Genomic DNA, 21,044 nt, shown 5'->3' with positions numbered 1-21,044 from the left:
CAATCTCCAAAAAGTTGTACGCTGCCATCAGCTCGTGCCAGCAAGCCATTCTCTGGCCAGATGGGTGCTGCTGTGATGCTGCCTGTTGGTGTCTTTGGTGTTGTCGCTGGTTGGTAGCGAGAGGGGAGATTTAGGTAACAATCAGTGCTTAATTACACCCTGCAGAAGGGGCGAACTGTTTTGCACGAGGCTCAGAGCTGGGACGTGGTGGTGGTGTGGAGGAATGCCTGGTTCTGGTGGCCGCTTCCTCGACAGGAGGATGCTGCTGAGCTGTTTCCTTCCCGAAGAAGTGCAGAACTGTTTCTTGAAACGCCCCGAACTTGTGTCAAAAAGAGGGAAGCGATATTTTAGCAGGTCTTCTAGGGACGAGGGTTGGTTTTATTCATTTATTTTCGTTCCGCGGTGAAAAGGATGCGCCGCAACAGCACTAAGCGAGTCAGAGACCCGCGGGCTTAGCGCTGCGGGAAGGCCGGGGAGTCCCGCACTGCGCGGCGCTGCCACGGGGCGCGGAGGGGCGCGGGACGCTCGCTGCGGGGGGCCGGGCTCGCCGCGGCGACGCCGCCTCACGGCTCTGCGGGAACGGCCGGCAGCGGCCTCCGCGGAGCGCCTCCGTCCTTCCCCCGCCGCCGTTCGTCCCTGCGCCGTGGCCGCACCTCTGCGGCAGCGCGCGGCCGGGGCATCGCCGCCGGGGAACGGGCGCGGCGCGAGACGTGGTGCCGGCCGAAGCCGTAGGGCCCCTCCGCGCCCCCGTTCCGCCGCCGCCCGGCCCCGGCTGCGCGCGGGGGGCGCTGCGCGCGCGCGGCCGGGTGCCGAGCTCGGGGATTGGCTGCCGGCCCGGCCGCGGCGCGTGCAGCCGGGGGCCGGCGGGGCCGCGGCCAGAGCGCGGCTGGGCGGACGGCTGCGGGGCCGCGCTCCTCCGCCCGTAGCCCCGTGCCGCGCCGCTGCTCGGGGGAGGGACGGGACGGGAAGGGAAGGAGAGAAAGGAAGGAAGGGGGTGTCCTTCGCCAGTGAAGGAATCCGCGCCGGTGCGAAGTTATCTCCCAGAGACGCGGTGAGGCACTCGGGCTGCTCGACCTGCTGCCGCTGCCGGTAAATGCTCTTCACTTTTCCTTGCCTTCGCTCCCCGCAGTTGGGCGCTGCGCTCCGCAGCTGCCGGCGGCCCCGGGGCGCTCCTCGCGCGCTGTGCCGCGCCGCGCCGCCTCCAGCCCCGCTGCTGCGCTCGTCATCCCCGCGTGCCGGTGTTGCCGCCGTCCGCGAGGCTGCTTCGCTCCTCTCTCGGTTTTTGCCCTTTTCCCCACGCGTCTGCGGAGGAAGCGCGATTTTGTCTCAGCCTCCGCCGAGAGCGTGGAAAGGTATCGCTGATTCGGAAACTGCTGTGCGCGGTGCGCCTGGGTGAGGAGCGGCAAAAAGGACGGGAGGCGGCGGGCGGCCGTGCGCCGAACGGGGATCGGAATCGGTGCCCGCCGCTTCGCCTCGCTGCCGCAGGGAGCAGCGCGGACAGCGGCGTTGCGTTGCTCGCAGCCGACGAGCGCGGAACCGCGCGGTGTCTCGCGGGCAGCCCGGCGCGGAGCCGCTCGGAATCAACCCGGGCCGTGCGGGTCCCCCGGCGGCACCGCGCTCCGAACCCAGGTCCGGCGGCGCGCAGCCCCGGGCTGGCGACCCCAGCGCCTCGCTGTGCAGCGCACTTGGTAGGATGTTTTTGAGTGCTGCTGTAAACATCCAGCTGGCACAGTTTCAGGCTTCGTGCTGCTGGCGTGCTACAGCGCTGCTTATGGTTTCTTTTTTTTTATTTTTATTTTTCCCTCTTACTTAAATGTTTTGTCTCGTGAAGGGGTTCGAGGTGCAGTGACAAACACTGTCTGTATGTATTTCTGTCCGTGTGTATTTCTATAGAAAATGTTTGGTTTGTACTTGTGCAAATTTACCAGCCGTGCGTTAGGTGGAGAAAGCAGGTGCAGCATTCAAGTGCAGGAGCTTGAACTGAAGGCAGTGCCTACATGTTTGGAATTATAGGCAAAAAGGGAAATCAGATCAAAGAAATTCCAAATGTGCGCGTTTCACAGAAGTGAAGTCTGTAAGCAGCAGTAACACGGCAATCTCAGAAACCAGGGCTGGATGGAAGCAGTACAGAACATGCTGTCAGCAGCACACAGTTACCCAGCGTCCTCACAGAGAGCTTCATGGAACGCTGCTTAAAATCCTCCGTTTCCAAAAGGAGGTCCTTGCGTGCCCTGTGAGGAGCTGGTGCAGGAGCAGTGTCACCTGTTAGTAGGGTTGCTTGATGTAAGTTCTGTCCTTAACCTTGGTTGTGTGGTTTGGCGCTTCTTCAAACTTTAGAAGAACACAGAGCGGTTCTCTCTGGAGGATGTTTGTGTCAGAATTCATTTCACACTGATTTGAAAGGCTGGTGAGTCTCCGCTGTGGCTGATGGTGGTGGGTATTTTTCTAAGGGATTCGTGTAAGGGCTGGGCAAAGGGTGATTTCACCAGGGCTGGCAGCCTGAAGGTGATACCAGCATTTCTTGTGTGGGCAAGGTTTAAAGTGTGTACAGGCAATGTGTGTGGGCATCACGCACATCACGCATGCTAGCGAGTCGCTAACCAGGTTAAAGACTAATCTAGTTTGGCTCATATGCTGAGGTTTCTGGTCTCTGAGTAATAAATGAAAAATATTAATACCTGGCAGTGATTTACATTGTATTGTGTGCAAGAAGCCAGCTGTGAAGTCTGGGCTTTAAATCACTTCAAAGGGAAAAACTTTTTAGCTGTGGTTTCTTCTTGTCCTGGCAACATCTAATGACTCACACCACTGTTTCTTTCAGATGTTAGCACATGTTCAGAATATTAAAAAAAATAAAATAAAAATAATTAAAAAAAAATTCTTGATCTGGATAATGTTTGATTTTTATTCTGCTTATTTCTAAACATTTCTTATTAAATAGCGCTTATATGAAAGCAGTAATCTTTTAATTCTCTGTGTGCTTATTTTGGATGTGGATAATGAAAATAAAATAATCATATTTCTATGTCATTAAGATTTTAACTGATTATATGGCTTGGAGAAAATTAACATGTGAGCATCACTAGTGATGTTTTCCTCTAATTAAAATGAACAGTATTTTCATTTTTGATATTTCGCACTGTAATTCAAAGAGCTGCATGAGACAACAGGGGAGGTACTTGCTCCTGTTAGGTCGCAGACCTCGACAGGGATAGCAGCATTGATTTGAGGGGCCTTACAATCACACTGCTCTGCCTTTTTAAGGAATGGTTTTATTTCTGGGAAAAACAGCACTGTGTATCATCTTGTGGTGTATTGTGGTCAAGACTTTGGCATATTCCTGTCACATAGTAACAGTTTGGTTTCTGCAGCCAAAGACAATTTCTTGTGCAACACATTGCTTTTATAGTAAGTAAAGGTGTTAGCTGGATGAAGAATCTTGCGTTTGAAATTCCTTAGAACAGCATAGAAAAAGGAAAATGTTTCTTCTGTTCAACCAAGGTCAATGTCTAGACTTCCTTGCCTGAGAGGTCAAACTAAACTGAAGGTCGTATTAAATGGAGATGAAGCTCAAGCCACTGATGGACCACTCCAGTCAATATACTGATGTTTGAAAAGCTGTTTTGTGTGTGTTTGTAGTTTACTGCGAGTTTGACCATCAGTCCTTTCTGTCTGTGGCAGAAGGAGCGTGCAGGAGCAGCACTACTGAAGTCCGTGCTTAAGAGAAGGCCAAAAATTCTTTACCTTAAGTAAATAAAAATTTTACCTAATGTACAAACAGATAGTTCTAAAAGGGCTGGGGTTTTTGGTGTTTTTTTTTGCTTTGTTTTGTTTTGTTCCCCTCTCCCCCCCTCAGTGTGCAGAAAAGTAAATGCAGCCTTAGATTATCAATTAAATTAAATCCATTCTTCTAAACTGATTGATCAGAGAGGTGTTAGTCCTGCCTTGCTTTTTCAGAAGGTTGTATATGATGAATACCACAGGTTTTTTCCAGACTTTTCTTTTTAATGGTGTTGTACTTATAATTTTACAAGATCTCTATCAGGAAGAATAGTTTCATGTTCTGCTTATAGGGCTGGAATAGAGGAGATAGTTGTGCTGTTACTAAACATGTGCAGTACTGGTCCGTACTTTGTGACCTGCTCTGTCACATCCCAGAGACTTCCTACCACCTGGCAGTGACTCATTTCTCTTAATTCCTCACTGCACAAAACGGTTCATGTGTGGTGTGCTTTTAGCTTATGTAGGAGGCAGGGTATGAAATGCCTCTGGCTGTATCTGATGTTGCAGCCACAGAGCAGACCAGATTGGTGTCCTGGCCGTCTCTGCAGCCTTAAAGAACCCCGTGTGCTGATCCTTATTCAGAGTCACAGGTTTCATTTAGCTGAGAGGCTGCAGCGAGGCGTTCTGGAGTAAAATGTTTCCTGCAATATAGTCTTGCCTAATCCACGTATGGATTTAGGAGATGCATTGGGACATCTCCTGTTAGCTGAATTTTGTCTCACAATTATTGGTCTGCATTGGGATCTCATAATGCTGCTGAAGTTCAAATGCATTGTTTTAAATCCACCTTGCTGACTAACTCAATATTATCAAATAGACTTTTTGGATAAGCGGGAAATATGTTGAGCTTAGATGTTATTCGTTTTTTATTATTAACTTTTAGAATAGGTTCTTCTTGGCTGAATTGACTGACATTCAATGCCAAATAGTAATAAATTGTCTCCTTTCATGTTTATTGAGGAGCATTAATAACCAAGTAGTCTCCTATGCAGGGATGTAATTATGGGGTTTTAGCACCAGGCTGCACAGCGCTGAGTTATGGGTGTGATGCCCTGTGCTGTACAGCAGCGGCCGTGTTCAGACCCTTCTGGGGAACCACTGACTGCAGCTCACACGTCTGTAGCTCAGGGGTGATTTTAGAGAGATGCGTTTTGTGGCACAGTCGATGGAATACCGGGTGGCAGCGAGGTGGGCAATGTGGGCTATGGAGCATTGTTCTTTTCTGGCTTGCGTTTTAGTGTCTTTCTGTGTTTGCTTGAAACTACAAATGCCATCAGGTAGTGTCGGAAAATTAAGAACAAGAACACTCCTTTTGTTTCTGGATAATAGTTGGCATTCTGGTTTTGTTCTTGAGGGACAGTTTTAGTACGTGGATGCGTACATTTAGCCAAAACACAAGCTGATACCTACAAATATATGTTAAAATTGTGTAAAATGAACAAGCAGTTTCTCCTGAAGGATTTTCACACTTGTATCAGGTGTGCTGTAACCACCTGTGTGTCCTCAGTCGGAGCTTTAAAAGCTTTTGACTCGCCTGAAGTCTCCAGACCTATCTGTTGTTTCTCAAACCACGAAGGTGAGGAAAGCACAAGAGACCATTCACAGGGGTGTGCAAATCTATCGAAATCATTAGCAGACACCTCAGTGAAAGACTTCCTAAGAGTAAGGAAGCACTGTCTGTGCGTGAAGTCGTTGTGGAGGGGCTGCATGGGGAGGCAGCTCTGGGCACGGCAGTGCATGGGGCTGCGTGTGGAGAGCAGCCGGTGGTGCTCCTGGGGGATGTGCTGTGAGGCAGGAGGCAGCCACAGAACTGTCTGCCCTCGCTTATCCAGCATGCAGTTTGGAACGGCAGTCTGAGACCCAGAGATGTGGTTGCAGATGTGAGCTGAGGCCTGCAAGTTGTTTCTATACACTGCGTCGTGTGGGAACAGCAAACAGCCTGTGTGCGTGTATTTCCATGGTTAGCTATCTGAGAATGTCTGTTAATTTACTGGGGGTGAAAACATTTAGACAAGTCATTTTTCTTAAATCAAAAAAGTTGGTTCTGTTTGAATTGTAGTTTTTTATGTCCTATCTGTAAACTGTGTTGTGGAAAACTGTAAGCTTGAAAAGGCACATGAATATATGTAAGTGGAAACCGTATACATTCTGTTCTGCAGTCATTGTTCATAGTACTATAGGATTTATGTGTAAACTTATATAAAAACAGTAAAACAGCATATCCATTCAATGTAGTAAAATTTTTCCAAAGCATTTTGCAAGTATAGATAGCCTGGTGGCTTTTCTAATCTCTCCTTAAAACGCAGCTATCTATACTGCAATGAGAGTTATCATAATAGTGTGCTCCAACATCCTAAAAGCAGACTAAATAGCTTTTTCAACCAAAAAAAAACTATTGAGCATTTAGAAAGGCAGAATACTTGATGTTGAAACATAGCAGCAACACCAGAGAAAAGATTTTTTTATCTTGAAAATGAAGCTCACTTTACTTGCTACACGTGCCTTGCCAATATTGTATGAAATACTTTATTGGAATCAGATTCTGGGAGAAAAGCGAGATGTTGGCTTTGTACCACTTGAAATTAAATTATATTGGTAAATATTAAATGCATTAGAGTGGATAAAGTATATATTCACTAGAAAGGAATATCAAGCACTAGATACTTGCAATATTAAAATAGTTTTTGAACCGTCTTATAATCAGTGCTGTGCAGTTTGATATACTTAACTGTCTGCCAAAAAATCCTAAACAAATTTCATTAATATGCCCGTCAGTGCATGCTGTTTGACCAGTCATTCCATAGATACCTCCTTTGGTAAGCACTGTTACTGATTAATTAGGCTTTTAAAGACTATAGTTCTTCACGTTAATACATATTTACACAGATAACAGGTCTGAGCGCACATACGTGCAGATTCTTGGTGCATCTGCTTTGTGGGTTGCTTATTTTTTGGCATGGGGCCTTCCAGAAGATCATTGCCTGTTTGGAGCTGGCATGACTATGGTCAGGAACGCAGAATATTCTCTTTGGGTGTGTTTTCTTTGGTAGGGCATTTTTTATAATTATTTATTTTCCAAAGAGAAAATGTTTTTATAATTGCCAGTAGTTTTTGTGCTAGAGAGCTGGATGGTTTGCCAATGATGAAGATGTGCATCCTCAAAAAAAATGAAGGCCCAAACAGGGGAAGGGAAATTGTTTCCTCTTCCACTTCAGCATAGCTGGCTGGGCACTAAAATCACAGGAAATGTTACTGAATCATGCAGGAAAAGTAATTATTTTGACAGATTCCTTCCAATCATGGGGAAATTTCTTAAGTAAACCAAGAGTTGTCTAAATATTTGAATGACTTGAAACATTATAATTGTAACTATAGCTGTAAGTAAACACGAGTGCCATGAAAGTGGATCTGTAATCTTAATACTCTTCTAACAGTTTGATCTGTCTGCTTTTACTGTATTATATATGTACAGTTCGCTAAAATACTGATGAAGCTCATGTGAACGTTCGTGTGACATGTGAAGGTCTGCTGATAGGTAAGATACAGAAGATTTGTCTGGCAGACAGCTTCACAGTTACTTCTGTTTTGTTGACATGTGGCCTAAGGATTGCTGACAAACTGCTCTGGGAAGCTGTGAGCGTGTGGGTCAGTGTTAGCAATGGAGAGCATTTCTTCAGAAGTTGACTGTCTAGAATAGAAATGAGCGGCACCTATAAGATGCCCCAAATTTTCAATAGAGTTACTTCCTTTAAGGTGAGTTCTCTATGTCCCTCTGGGTGTCATGTCTTGCATCCATACCTCCTGGGAATCCTTGGGAAAGAAAACATGATGTACCTATTTTAGATAAAGCATCCAAAATAAATGGTGTGATTTTGGTGGCTAGGTCTTTCAAAAAATGTGTATGAGAAGTAGACAGTGAAGTTTATTATTAATAATCTAAAGAAAATGAAATAGCTAAGGTTTGTGCAAAGGATTGATGACCACAGGAACCGAAGCTTGCTTTTGCTGGGAGTGAGCTGGCAGTAGTCGTCTCCCTGCATAGAGACTGACCAAAATCATCCCCTTTCCCTCTCCCTCCAGCTGTTTGCTGGGAGCACGGAGCAGTTTGAGCAGGTCTCCAGTACAGCATCGAATCTGGAGGTCGCAGCTTTATTAACCAGTACTGAACTATGTGGCATTCCAGTGCAAATCTGAGCTAACACCAATGGCCTCTGCCGCAGAATAAAGGATAAGCTGTATGGTTGCCTTTCTTTCAGCTTTCCTAAGGAAAAGCAGACTGAAATCCCAAGCGTTGTCACCTTTTTCCTTCTGCAGAACCTATTTGAAGTTGAGGAGTGATGTGAGTGAGGCTGCACAGAACAGACCTCTGCAGAAAGGCCTGTCAGTGTTCAGGACCAGCACCCACGTGCTCACTGGGCAGCAGAACGTAGGTTTTGTTGTTGTTGTTGTTGGTTTTTTTTAAAAAGGAATTGAAGTCACCATTGTTTCAAAAAGCTGCAGTAGTGAATTCAGAGCAGATCGCTGTCAGCTCTCATCCTCCCACTTGTGGGATTGCTCCCCAGGAAGGTGCCACCTCCTGCATCAGGGGCCTGTTCGCCATGGGGATGTGAAGAAGAGGTAGGAGACAAATGGCAGAGAGCAGTGACATGAGTGTTGCTCAGCTGCCATGGGGTGCATCTTTTCTCTTTCAGGCTTGCATTGGCAGCTTTGCTGCTGCATTGCTTGTCTGAGGGAGCCCCTGGCACGCCTGCAGCCCTGCGTTCTGCTTAGGACTAGTGCAGGGAAGGGCTGGCAGCCCTCCTGATACTGTGCTCCTTGTATCACCGCTGAGGATTACTAGCTAATGAGTTGAGTCAGAGAGACCTTTCCTTTCACTTTCACAAGCAGCTGTCACTGCTGGAGAGAAGAAGTGGTGAGAGGTGAGAAGAACCCATGGATTGCCTGTGGAGTATTTATTCTTCTATTGAAGCTTTAATTACCTAACTGAAACTCTTCTTCCATCTTTCCAGCAATCCCAGGGGCCTCCGCAGGTTGCTCTAGTTCGGCTGGCATTCTGTATCAGCTAACTCCAGGCTTAAATTGCCTTTTTTTTTCTCTGCATTGTTTCTTTAAAGGATCAGTAATCGTTTCCCCCCTGTGTTTCTCAAAACGTCCAAAATACAAGCCCCTAGTAAATAGCTCTTTTTCAGAGCAGCTTAAGCACTTCCTTCATGCCTGTCACTCTCTGCCCATGACTGTCACTGGCTGGGCCAGTATGGGAGTGTCTAATCACTGCCAGTTATGCAGGTCTTTTAATGTTAGCATAGGATTAGGATTTGTAATTGTACCCCAGTTAGCATAAGACCAGCTTCTGGATGGCCCTTGGTCTTTGCATGGAGAGTAGGGAGAACTGGATCACCCTCTTTACCTCAGTAGTCTTCCTGGGGAATGCTGGAACTCAGTCTCCGCTGAAAATCCCAACGTGGATGGTCTTTCCCTTCTTCCCTGGTGGCACCATGCAAAGGAGACAATCACGACACTTGTGAATTCTGTTTTTCCCATGGAAAGGAAGTGATATGAGGTGTGAAATTTGGATCTTCTCAAAAGCTGTTAAATTGCTGCTTTGTAGTACCTCCATTTGACCAGGGTTTTCCACTGAGCCCTACGTACTAAACTGTCTGATTATCGAAAATTTCCTGACTCGTTGAATGAAGCGTTATGTATCCCACTTACAGTCAAACTGGATTAGTCAAGTTTGGACAGGACCTAGTTGAAATCTGATTGATATTCCAAAAATCTTGAAGCAGTTGCCATCAAAACAAATAATTTGTATCTATGAATTACAAAGTACAAGTTCCCATAAATTTGCAACATACAAATATTTGAAGACAGCTAAGCTTGGAATAGGTGTTTCAGTTCTGCGGTTAATCCTGTAAATCGCCATTACTGTCCTGCTGGTGTTCAAATGCCTGTGTGTGGGAAAGGCATTGTGGCAAGCTTATGGCAAGCTCTGCTAGAAACGTCATTGTCCTACTGTCATCCATTTGCAGTTTAATTGATGACTTTTAAAGAAGGAAACGTAAAAGATAGTTAGATGTCATCTTAATTTTGCTAATGAATTGTCATTTACTACTTAGGCTGTGCTGTGCTAATATTATGGCCTGCTATGATTTATGCCTAACCAGTTTTACTTTCTAAATAAGCAGCAACAAATTCATATCTGTGAGTTAGAACTTGTGGCAGTTGGAGTTAATGAGTTTGGATTAAACCTTGCTGATGCCAGCTACTGTTTTAACTAGATGATGAAGAGAGTTTTTGTTGCTTCTGAGTTCTTCTTTTGCTTAAAAAAAATAAAGGGGGGAGGTAACTGTGCATGCATTGGGCGGTTACTGAGGCTGAAGGAAAAGTACTCCGTATGAGTTTTAATGTCACTCTACCATACACCCTTCATGCAGTGAATGCCAATGAAAGGAAAGCCATGATTTTTTGTGGTAGTACAAAGGCAGCTAAGTATTACTGTGTGTGATCTTGTTGGGGAAAAAAAATACAAGTAAAAAAAAAAAATTTGGCAAGCCAAAAAGTATATGGCTGCTCTTCTTTGTTTCCTGGGCCCAGTTTAATGTGGCTTCAGGTCTTTCTTGCTGTCTGTTTTCTCACTCCACCTGTATTCAGAAGCTCCATGAGCAAGAATTGTTTGACTTGGTTGGGTCAGGTCAGGGACATCGTTTGTATTCGTTATGAACAGTTCTGCCCATGTGAGAACTCACGATGCACATTGCTATATGCTTTAAAGTAATGCTTTCTGTGTTGGCTGGTGAGTTTATCAAATGTATGCCATTACCTCTTTGTTTAGGTGACGCTGCTTCTCCTTCCACCGTTTTTCCCTCTTCCCTTCCTTTCTCTCCTTTCTTCCCATGATACTGATGGGGAAAAAATTTACAGGTATGTTTATTGATGACTGATTATCTTCTTGTCAGAAGTTGTCTGAATACTTGATGCCATTTCTTCCATTGTGTGTGAGATGTTGGTTAGGTCTATTACCAGTGTATTACAGGTAAAAGTGGAATGTCCTGAATGAATGTTTAATTCCACTTTGTTTACTGTGGCAGTCTGTAGAGCTATTATTTATCTTCCTTTCTTAGCAGTTATTTAACATGTCTATTTGCTCACACAGTAAAACTGTAATGGCTTTCTGTATTATGGAAAACAATCTTTTTTCAGTAAGGGGAAGAAATGGGGCAGAATTAGCTAATGTACTGAAAAACAGGTTTGTTCTCTGCTTAGAGAAAGTGCTGTTATGGTCCTGCAGAGTAGGATCCAGGCTTGTTGCCCCTTAATGGTGGACACAAGTCTGCTGGTTAGTTTTTACCCTTCTCTGTTTAAAAACTTCCTTCTTGATTTGCTGTAGTGTATTTGTTTGGGAATTGAATCTACTGCCTGAAATATATCAGTTCAGTGGAAAGATGCTTGTCCGTAGGTTTTGCTAATTGTGCACCTTATGCCATCATGTTCCCTATTTTTTATATAAATGAAAATGTTTCAATTAGTAAGCGTTTTGGAAGGTGATAGAAGTTGGATGAAGTTGCAGTAGCGTAGGAGGAAAAGAAAAATTAATCCAATTTTTAATTTCAGATAAACAGCTTTATTATAGAAGCTATCTCTTCTTTTGTGATTACTCTGACTGTGGATGAGTCTTGCGAAGTAACTAAAATAACTGTTACACTTGAGATACATGGCAGCTAGGTAGCCTGCTTGCTGCTTCTTTTTGGCAGTTTTTTCAGTTATCAAGGCTCAGGTTCAGCAGAATGCTGAGTGCCCAGTTTAGCCCTTTTAATTCCACAAAACAACTATTTACCCGGCTCCCCACTTGTTAGCTATCTCTTCAGCAAGTGTTAATTTCTGCTCGTCCTGGGTACAAAGTTATTTTCCAAAGGACTTTTCCACCTCAGAACATCTCATCGTTGCAAGACAAGAATTCCTGTCCAGAAGGGTTATTTGTTCATTGCCACAGCTGGCACAGCTTCATGCACACTTGATTCAGTCCTGTTCTCAGTTAGGACTTCCCTGGGGCTTGGACCAGTTTCACCAAATAAGGTTGAGATTAGAAATTACAGGAAATTAAACTGAAATTCTCTTTCAACTGATGAAAGTAGTCAAGCAGTGAAAAATTCTATCTATGGAAGCAGTGAAGTACTTACCACGAGTGATATTGCAAAACAGATAAACAGACATCTACTTAGGATGACAGACTGCCATTGACACTGACTTGCAGCTGCAGAACGGACTAGAAAACTTCATAATGGACGTCTCCCTAGCTGTGTTGTCCTACACATACTGGATTACATCAATCTAAAGAAATGGCTATAGGATAAAAAAAAAAAAAAAAAAAAAACAACCCACAAACCCCGTTTTCTGAGTACATTTCTTAGAAATGATGTATTTTTCAATACTTTTTTATTGACATGCTATTTAATGTTAGAACTGAAAAGCTGGGTAATTTAAGAATGGTAGAGACCTTAGCAGTTAAAGTGCTGTATGAGATTATAGATGTGTGTGTAGCTATATATGTACATGTGTATATATGAGTTTATGCATGCATACACACTCAGAGTTTTGAAACTTGCTCACTATGATTCTTGTGATTACAGGGTGGACTGTGGTGTTTTTAGTTCAGCTTTTTTTCTCTTTTAGAGCTGTTTAAGGGCGATAACGGTTTTTCCCTTAAAGGATGAGTGAAAGCTAAGATGTTAAGATAGAGAGCAGCTCAGCAGAAACACTTAAGTGCTATAGCAACCTTCTAGCTCTGCAGTTCAAATTTTGCACTGATAACTATTTGCATATTGCAAGCAATTCATCTGGCATCATGTATCCCAAGTATAGCAGTATCACTCAAAGAGCTAATGAGACCACATCTAGTGCCAAATAAAGAATAAGGCATACTTATTTAGTGATTGAACCTGATATGAAATGAAGCACAGAAAATAAGATATTGTGCTTTAGATCATAGGTCTAGGTACTATTCAGGCTTTCCCTCAAAAACAGAAGTGTTCGGAAAAAAATGAGCAATCATCCAGGCTGGCATAACCTTCCAGTATGCTTTAATAATATAAATTACAGTGGAATTATTAGCAGCTAAAATATTCAGTATTTCTCTTTTAATGCTATCCTTCAAAATTAATGGTAATGATGATTCCCCATTTTGGGGAATGTGGTTATGGCTTCCTAGTGACTAATAGCTTCAGTCAGTAACGTAATGGGTTTTGCAACATGATAATGAAAAAAGTTCTAATGAAGGTCAGTTAGCAAATGGTACTGAATCGTTAGCTTTAAAATCTGTCAAACTTGGCAGTATTTTTTCAGGTTTTGTTAAACTGGGTCTTTCACCTCTAGCAATAGAACTGTGATCCGTACAGATATTTCAGTGACTTCACTGGGAGAATGGATCTAGTGTCTTAGGGTCCCAAAGGAAAGAGTTGATGCTACTTAGCTTGCTGTATCATGCCAAAGCCCAGTTCAGTTTTTAGATGAGGTGGTTTTCTTAAGCGTGATGGTAAAACAGGGCTTTGTGAAGTCTTGTTATGGCATTGTACTTACTCACTGAGTAGCTATCATAGGTAATGTGCTGGTGTTATTTTTGAACTAGTCTATGTTTTCAAACTTATGTCATTGCCATAGATGGTTAAAAAAAAAATTAGTGATGGGGAAATACTTAACTTGTCTCTGAAAGTTTGATTTTATGAGTTTGTAGTTTACTTGTTCCAGAGTAGCGTTGGCTGTTGTGGCACTGATATCCTGTGTGACACTGGTCCTGCTGGTTGGGTCAGTGGAGGAGGCTTTGGGTAACACATGCTTACACCCTTTTACGAGGGCAAGGGAAGGAATGTGTCTTCTCTTGAAACATCTTGTTAGACATTTTTGAACTGAGGCTAAAAAACAAGTGTGCTTTCTTCTTGTATTTTTTTTGTCTTTTGTGAATCGTTTGTCTGTTTTGTCATCAGCCAGTGATACCCCTTGGTGTACTTAAGTGAATTTCCGTTAGCAACCTGCAAAGTAATTTTTTTTTGTGCAACATACCAATTCCTATTATGACCTAGTTTTGCTAGCTACACAGCATTCATCTATGAAGCATTAGATAACTGATTATTTCTGAGCGATAGAAAGTAAACACAAAACAAAACAACAAAAAAAAGTCTTCAAGCATTGACAAAAAATGATGGATCTACCATCTTCTGTGCATCAGTAATTTAAAGTGCAAGTTTACAAATGTACGGCTCAAGCTGGGGCTTGGCATACAATCTCAGATGAAATTCTTGTTGCTCAGAATCTATTTTGAAGAAAGCACAACACCATATAGACTGTTATTTTGTTTCTGTATTGAGATAAATTTCTTTAACTTTTGGTTGGATACGAATGTATACAAACAATTTCCTTCAAAAATAAGTGTGGAAATTAGATTTTGTTATTTACTTGTTCCATGAAAATAGAGGAGGAAGTCTGAAATAAATTCTTGTTAGCTAACAGGAGGTATTTAACTGCGAAATTACTATTGAAATAAATAATCTGTATTGTACCTATTGAGCTTTTTCATACCAAAATATGTGTTGTTTACGAGTTAAAGAACTATACATGTACATTGGAATGAAATACAATTAGAGTTCGTTTTTTTTCTTTTTATCTTTTAGTCTTCGTGAGATATTGAAAAGGTTCTATTGATTGACCTGTTAAATTCCATCCAGTGCATTGAGGAAGGAGATTTATGTAATTAAGCACTTAAAAGACAGAAGAAAGCACCAGGTAGTGCAAACTGAAATATAACAATTTGTTTAAAAAAAAAAAAAAAATCTTACTACACCAACATAATATTTAATATATCAATAAAAACATAAGAAGTAATAAGAAGTAAAGCAGGTTAGAACAGTGAGGAAATTCTGTATATACCTCATTAACTACTCTAACAAAACTGGGCAAGTGCATGGATGGTAGGGACTGCACATCTTAAATCTACTATGTCAGGAAAAAAAGCAGCAGTTAAAGCTTTACTAATTTCTCACTTTCTGTAACATTTTTTGAGGGCAGAACCTGTCCTAAGAGGTTCTTCATTCATTATCAGCATAGTGCTTATTTTTGGTCAGTGTCTTTTAACTCCTTAAGTATGTTGTGGGCAAAAATGCTCTGAAGTTACATAGCATCTTGTTTGGGAAGGAACAGCTGTTGTGTTAATGTGTTCTGCTCGTGGAACTCTGAGCTAGGATGTTAATAAGGCTGTTTGCGTATTGTCTGGATGCTGCACTGAAGTTTGCAGCTGATGCAGGGTGTGTTTAATTGCTGGGACCATGCAGGAATGCAGGTAGGAGTGGGGTCTTGAGCTGGTGGTCCTAATCTCTGGGAGTTTTCTTCACCGTGGTGCGGAAGGTTACAGAACTGCTTGTGTCAGATGTAGTTCAGACTGCTTCCTAATGGCCACGACATGCAGGAACCTGATTGCATGGCACGTTGGCATCGTATAATACCTCATGACGGCGAGGCCCAGTCCAGACACGAGTGCTGCAGAGCTGCGTTCCTTAGTTTGGCTTGACAGCAGGGTTTACTTTATTTTGGTATCTGTTGCCTTTACACATATGGCTCTCATAAGAGAAATGGCTGTCATACTGCAGCCCTCGAACGGGTCCACGACATGAACTACTCGGTGAATTAGAAGTGTAGGAATTTGTAGATTTGTTATCAGCATGACTTGTTTTCTCTTCTCACTTGATGCAGTAGTTCTGTCCATCAACATTTTGCTGGTTCGCTATCCTACATGAGAAATTAAGAGTGGGTGCCTAATACCTGAGAAGAGATTTTTCATTTTGTAATCTGTAACAAACTGACAGCACATGAGCAAATGTGATGGCCTTTCTGCTTCAGATTTATCTATCTGTCTGGACGTGGGCGCCTTGTGTTTGGCAACAGCCAGTGCAGAGAGAACACATACAGTGGTTAGGTCTGCACTTACAAAGCTCTGTGTTTCCACACCAGGTGTATGAAGTGTTGTGGGTGAACTTCTTAAAACACAGTGAGTTGTCGCAGACTGTTCCTGAACAGTTTATGAACTTTCACATATGAACTGAATTTTGCTGTCATTTTGAATTCTGAGCTTTTCCAAGGTCTGTGCCATGGTAAAGTGACGTTTATCTCCTTAATGTCACTGCCATTTTTTCTGGGAGCAAGCTTTTCATGTACTGCATATTCTTAAAACTGAAATACTGGAGCCCAAATAGTTGCAATTGCATACCCTTCAACAGTTGAAGGGGCAAGGATTGGTACACATAACAAGCAGCATGGATGGACTTAAAAATCTAACTGCACCTGCAGTTCACATCTTTCAGTGAGTCTAAATGAGATTTTCTTTATCTCAACTACTTGCAGGTAGCATCTGAATTTTGTGTAGTAAATATGTAAGTTTGGAGGAGCTTGGTTATAGAAGGTGTTGCAGGACCTTGGTTAAAGCTGTTGAAGTTCAGACAGTAGTTACAAGCCATACAAATGCTGTGTGTGATTCTGACTGCAAGTACTATGGATTTCTTTCATTCCTTTACAGTTCCCAGAAGATATGTTCTGAAAGAGAAAATTTCATAATAATTAATTAAAAAACAAACAAAAATACCTGTGATAGGGATCCTGGATTTTTAAGTCATCTTTAATTCCTGCCTAGTGAAATAAAAATGAGCAGCCTTATGTAGAGTCTTCAGAATGCCTAACAGGTGGTGTTTGAACACCTGGTGTTACATCTAAATAAATGGCAAATAGCAGTGCCTTATTCCTGAGAAGAACGGGTAAAGTCCAGTATTAAGTAGAACCCTGCAGGAAGGTTGAGCTGCCCTGTTCTTTGTGTGAGAACGGGAAAGGCTGGGTTTACTTTTTCATTAAGTACTCTGTTCTTTCTGCTATGTCACTACTGCTGTGTTCTTTGCAAGCTGTATTAGATGTGTGTGAGCCTGTTGGCTAAAGAGAAGGAAGGCTGCATCTCAACCAGTTCTTGGAAGCTTCCAACCCTTTTGTAACTAGAAATTGTGAATACTGTGCTGTTTTTCTTTTGTAGTCTGTGCTTTGTGGAGATCCATTAGAAGCCATTCATCTGGGATATGCTGCTTTTTGTTTTATCTACCAAGTGCATCGTTAATTGGAGGATATCTTTGCTTACATGACATGAATTCATATGAGCCTTAGTATTTTCAAGCCACTTTATTATGTACCATAACATTTCTTGTTATTCCTCTCTTCAGTGGTAATATTTTACGTCCTTAAGCTTGTTAATAGCAAATAGAAGCAAAGCAGGTGACTCAGCATTTGCTGTTACATTCTGACTTTCAGTCTTGCACACACCTGACTCTTCTCTGGTTCTTTGCCACTTAATTCTATGGATGTGATAAACTGAAGTAGTAGGGCTGAGTTGCTCTTCCAGTATTCAGTCAGTTAGTTTATAGTTTTGAAAGTCTGGTACAATTACATAGCTTGAATGGAGTTTCATATTTTATTTGGTAAATGGATTTTAAAAGTCTCAAAATGTTTCTTGACGTGCAGATGTGAGCAGAGCACTTGGCAGGCAGAAACATGCTTGTACTCTCAGCGCATACAAGAAACTTCACAGATTAATTTCAGCAAAGTAAATATAATAGAATTTGATCCACAAAATGGAGAACAAACAAGTACTCAGCTGACCAAATGGGAAACTTCGCTGTAGTCCCACACATAATTTCAGAGAAACCTGTGATAAAAAGTTTCTCTTTCAGATTTTCTTCCCAGTATTGATGAGACAAATGAAGCTAACATTTCATGGCCCTGGCGCTCTCATGTTTGTTGCGGAAGATCTGAGCGATTGCATCTCCATCTGGTCATTCGATGGAAACTTTTTGAAGCTTAAACGGTCGGTTTAGGGTCTGCAGCATATCACAGCTTTGAAAGATCTTCTCCTGCATTATTGTGCTATCTGATTGAGTCTGCATTTGCTAGAGATTACGGCTGTGATTATATAACCAGGAGATACAAGCGGATAGATAAAGATGAAAATCCTTTGTATTATTTGCCTTTGATTTTTTTTTTTTGTTTCTTTTCTCCCAGATTTGAATTGAACATAAAAACTGGAAATAAAAGAGCAAAACACAGATTTGGGAAAGTGAAACAATAAATAGCAGTAAGACAATGACACAAATTGGGATTCTTGAGGGGATGTTTGTGCATTTATGCACATATGTATATTTTCCTCATACACACATGGAAAATCTTAGAATACAGATGCCTTGCTGGTGAGCTCACTAAACAGCAGTGAGAATAATTCTGTTATGAAACAGAAGTTCTTTGCTGATGGTTATTTTTTATCAGAACACTTTTTAATTTGGATTAAGATGGTGGTGGTAAGTAGCGCTGCAGTAGAGGAATTCGGACTTCATTAGCAAAATGCAAAGCCATCTTCTTTGCTATCTTAGTCTTTATGAAAGTAGAATTTTACACACAGCAACATTAATTACAATTATCTGTAGCATTCTAATTTGTTGACTGTATTTATTCAGAACTCTATTAGTGTTAAACAATTAATGGTAAGTTGAACTTTAGAGTGGATAAGAACGTCATTCTAAGCTGTAATAGCTTAGCAGATGAGCATATTGTCCTAAATTGGCTTAGCTGCATCATTAAATGGTTGCTGTATACAGTGTGCGTAATTATATGATGACTGAATGCTATTAAATGAATCGCTTGGTCTTTTAGGTACACATCACAACAGTAGCATACAGTAGCAAATGTGTCTTTAAGTTTCTGTTAGGAGAAGTTGTTGTTCCAAGCATTATCTCTTGAGCGTTCACTGAATGAATTTTAAATCAACGTGCCGAAATGCACAGGTCAGAAGATTTGACTTATTTGCTAAACCAGATTTCTGTAAGTGCATTTACTTTTTGGTAGTGTTGCTTTTCATTTGTGCTGGTTGATAAATAGTTTTAGACTTTGCTTAATAGCTTACTCCTCTTTCCATATATATTCACTTACAGTGGATTTGCTTTCAAAACACATTTTTCCATGTTTTTTTCCTCGTATTGTATTAGGAAAAGGAAAAGAGAAAAACCAAGCTGTTTAAAAATTCAAGTAAATACTTGCTTTTTGTATGAGTTTGGATTTGGATTCATAGCCTTTTTTCTTTTTTTTCCCCACTCTGCTCCATGCAGTGAGGACACGACCCAATGACAAAGTAATCCATTTTCCGAAACAAAAATATTCTAGCAGAGACACTTCAAAATAAATGTTCGTGGCAAGGATATTTCCTCCTTACTTCTGCATTAATGCATGTGGGAAAGATATTTTCTTTTCTTGCAGTACAACCAGGTACACGCATGGAGAGAGACACAGATACCTACGTATTTACAAGTATGGGCTACTCCTTTCAGGTCGCCATAGGGCAGTGTATGTAGTGGGAGCAGTTCAAGAGTTGTCTGACTGCCAACAGCTGTTGTGTCCCAGTTCCCCTGCTTGCTCCTTGGAGAAATAATACGTTGTGCATCTCCAGACAGTAGTTGATCACCTTCCCTTTTTAGTTCCTTGGCTGTTAGCGTGTGTGTGGAGGAGACAAGGCAGAATCTCCATACCATGTGTCTGCTTCTCTCCGAGAGAGGAAGCAGCATCTCTTGTAGTCTGCTCCTCACCATCAGAGAGCCAGCAGTGACCTGCACAAGAGAGTAACTCATTCATGCACCTTGACTTTCAGCGTGTAAAACAAGCAACATTAGTATTCTAATTCACATTTCTTTATTATTTACTGTAGTGGTAACATCAGAGGTCTGCAGTCAGGTTTAAAGTGCTGTTGCCTTGTGTTCTGCACACTAGAAACCAGCAGAGGTTAGCAGGAGGATGGCGTTTTGGTGCTGACGTGGGGCTCGGTTGAGCTGCCCTGCTGCTGCCCCGTGCTCTCTGGGCTCACTGCTGTTGTCTGTTCCCATGCTGCCAGCTGTGTTCAGAGCTGTGGAGCTCTTGCAAGACATGCCCAGCCCCTGGCTGCAGGATTACCCTGGTGGATGCTGGGCACTGGGGAGTTAAGAGGTGTCTCACCTCCTGCCTCACTCCACAGAGTGCCTTGGCTTTGCGAGAGGATTATTTTCTGCTTAACCTGTTATCTTGAATTCACCCCTGGCTCAGGTCAGACAAAGGACAAAATGCCAACTAAAAGTAGTCACAGCAGCCAGACACAACACCACAAATACTGCTGCAAGTGGTGTAAATGGCAGAAAAAGCTTCTTAATCAACTTTGAATGAAATAATGTCAGGAAAGTCTCTCTCACCTTCCTACTCTCTTCTGACCTGCAAGCTGTCCTGATGGTCTGTCCTTTGGTGTACAGTATATCTGAAGTTGGCTGTCTCACAGAACAGCTTCTTGGTGGAATGCAGCATTTACTGGCAGTGCTGTTACGAAGTCCTTGGTCTTAAAGAAGAGTGTATTATTTATCTTCAAAGTATTTTACTTCTTTTACTTGCAAATAGTCCAGCTGTTGCTAAAAAAAATAATTGGTTTTGTTGCTTTCTTGAAGATTGCTGTATGTTGTGCCATGTTTTGTTCTTAGTAAATGTCTGGCTGTTGGTCACTCCTCTCCTCCCTTCTGGTTGTGTAGTGTTTGCTTCACAGCATCGACTCCCTTTCTCTTTTCCCTTAAAAAAAAAAAAAAATAATAATAATACATATATACATACATGTATGTATGTATATGTATGTATGTATATATATATATTTTTGTTGAACTTAACATTCTGGGTCCATTCATCTTTTAACAAAGCTTATTTGATACAAATCTCAAAAGTGAGTGAGTGTAGAAGGCTTATTTCTGGCTTCTGATTGAGACAGAGCACACAGTAATGACCATTTTGTGGATACCAAGGCTTGAAACAGCTGACTTCCACCATCTTGCTTTTAGTCGTACAGAAACACAGAGTTTCACAGGCAAGGCAGAAGCAAATACTAACTCATCTGAATTAGCTACCTTTTATTTAGAAATAAATAAAATTTATTTTATTTATTTCTAAATAAAATTTGGCTTTCTGGGCTTTCTGGAACAACTAGCCAGAGCACTCTATCAGCTTGCCTTGTGATGCTGAGTGTCAACTTTACCACTGTGGTTAAACTGGTTATTATGAAGTTGTTTGCCTGAATGGGTGAGCCTAGTTGAGTACAGCCACGCTTTGTTTTGAGTGGTTGATCAAGACAGCTTCAGCAAGCAACCATATTCTAGCTGAGTTATAGTGCTTTTGTAGCATCTGTGTACTGCTCT

At 42.1% G+C, this 21,044-nt stretch overlaps 1 protein-coding gene across 7 annotated transcripts in view; it reads left to right on the top strand.

Moving 5' to 3' along the window:
• TENM2 (teneurin transmembrane protein 2) overlaps positions 1 to 21,044 on the top strand; it is a 1,471,143-nt gene that overhangs the window by 868,102 nt on the left and 581,997 nt on the right. The window contains exon 1 of one of the 7 annotated variants that reach the window (XM_085236692.1): positions 758 to 1,051. The exons of 4 other annotated variants lie outside the window; for them this stretch is intronic. The gene's annotated coding sequence lies outside the window, so the exon portion shown is untranslated. Of the gene's footprint in view, positions 1 to 757; positions 1,090 to 1,332; positions 1,353 to 21,044 lie in introns of those variants that run through there. 2 more of the 7 variants (XM_085236689.1, XM_085236693.1) reach the window with 2 other exon arrangements.

This window comes from Meleagris gallopavo, chromosome 15 (assembly GCF_905368555.1).
Source record: "Meleagris gallopavo chromosome 15, MGAL_WU_HG_1.1, whole genome shotgun sequence".
Classification (NCBI taxonomy): Eukaryota; Metazoa; Chordata; class Aves; order Galliformes; family Phasianidae; genus Meleagris; species Meleagris gallopavo.
Note: the sequence above shows the minus strand (reverse complement) of the source record. Positions and strands in the feature narration are given on the sequence as shown.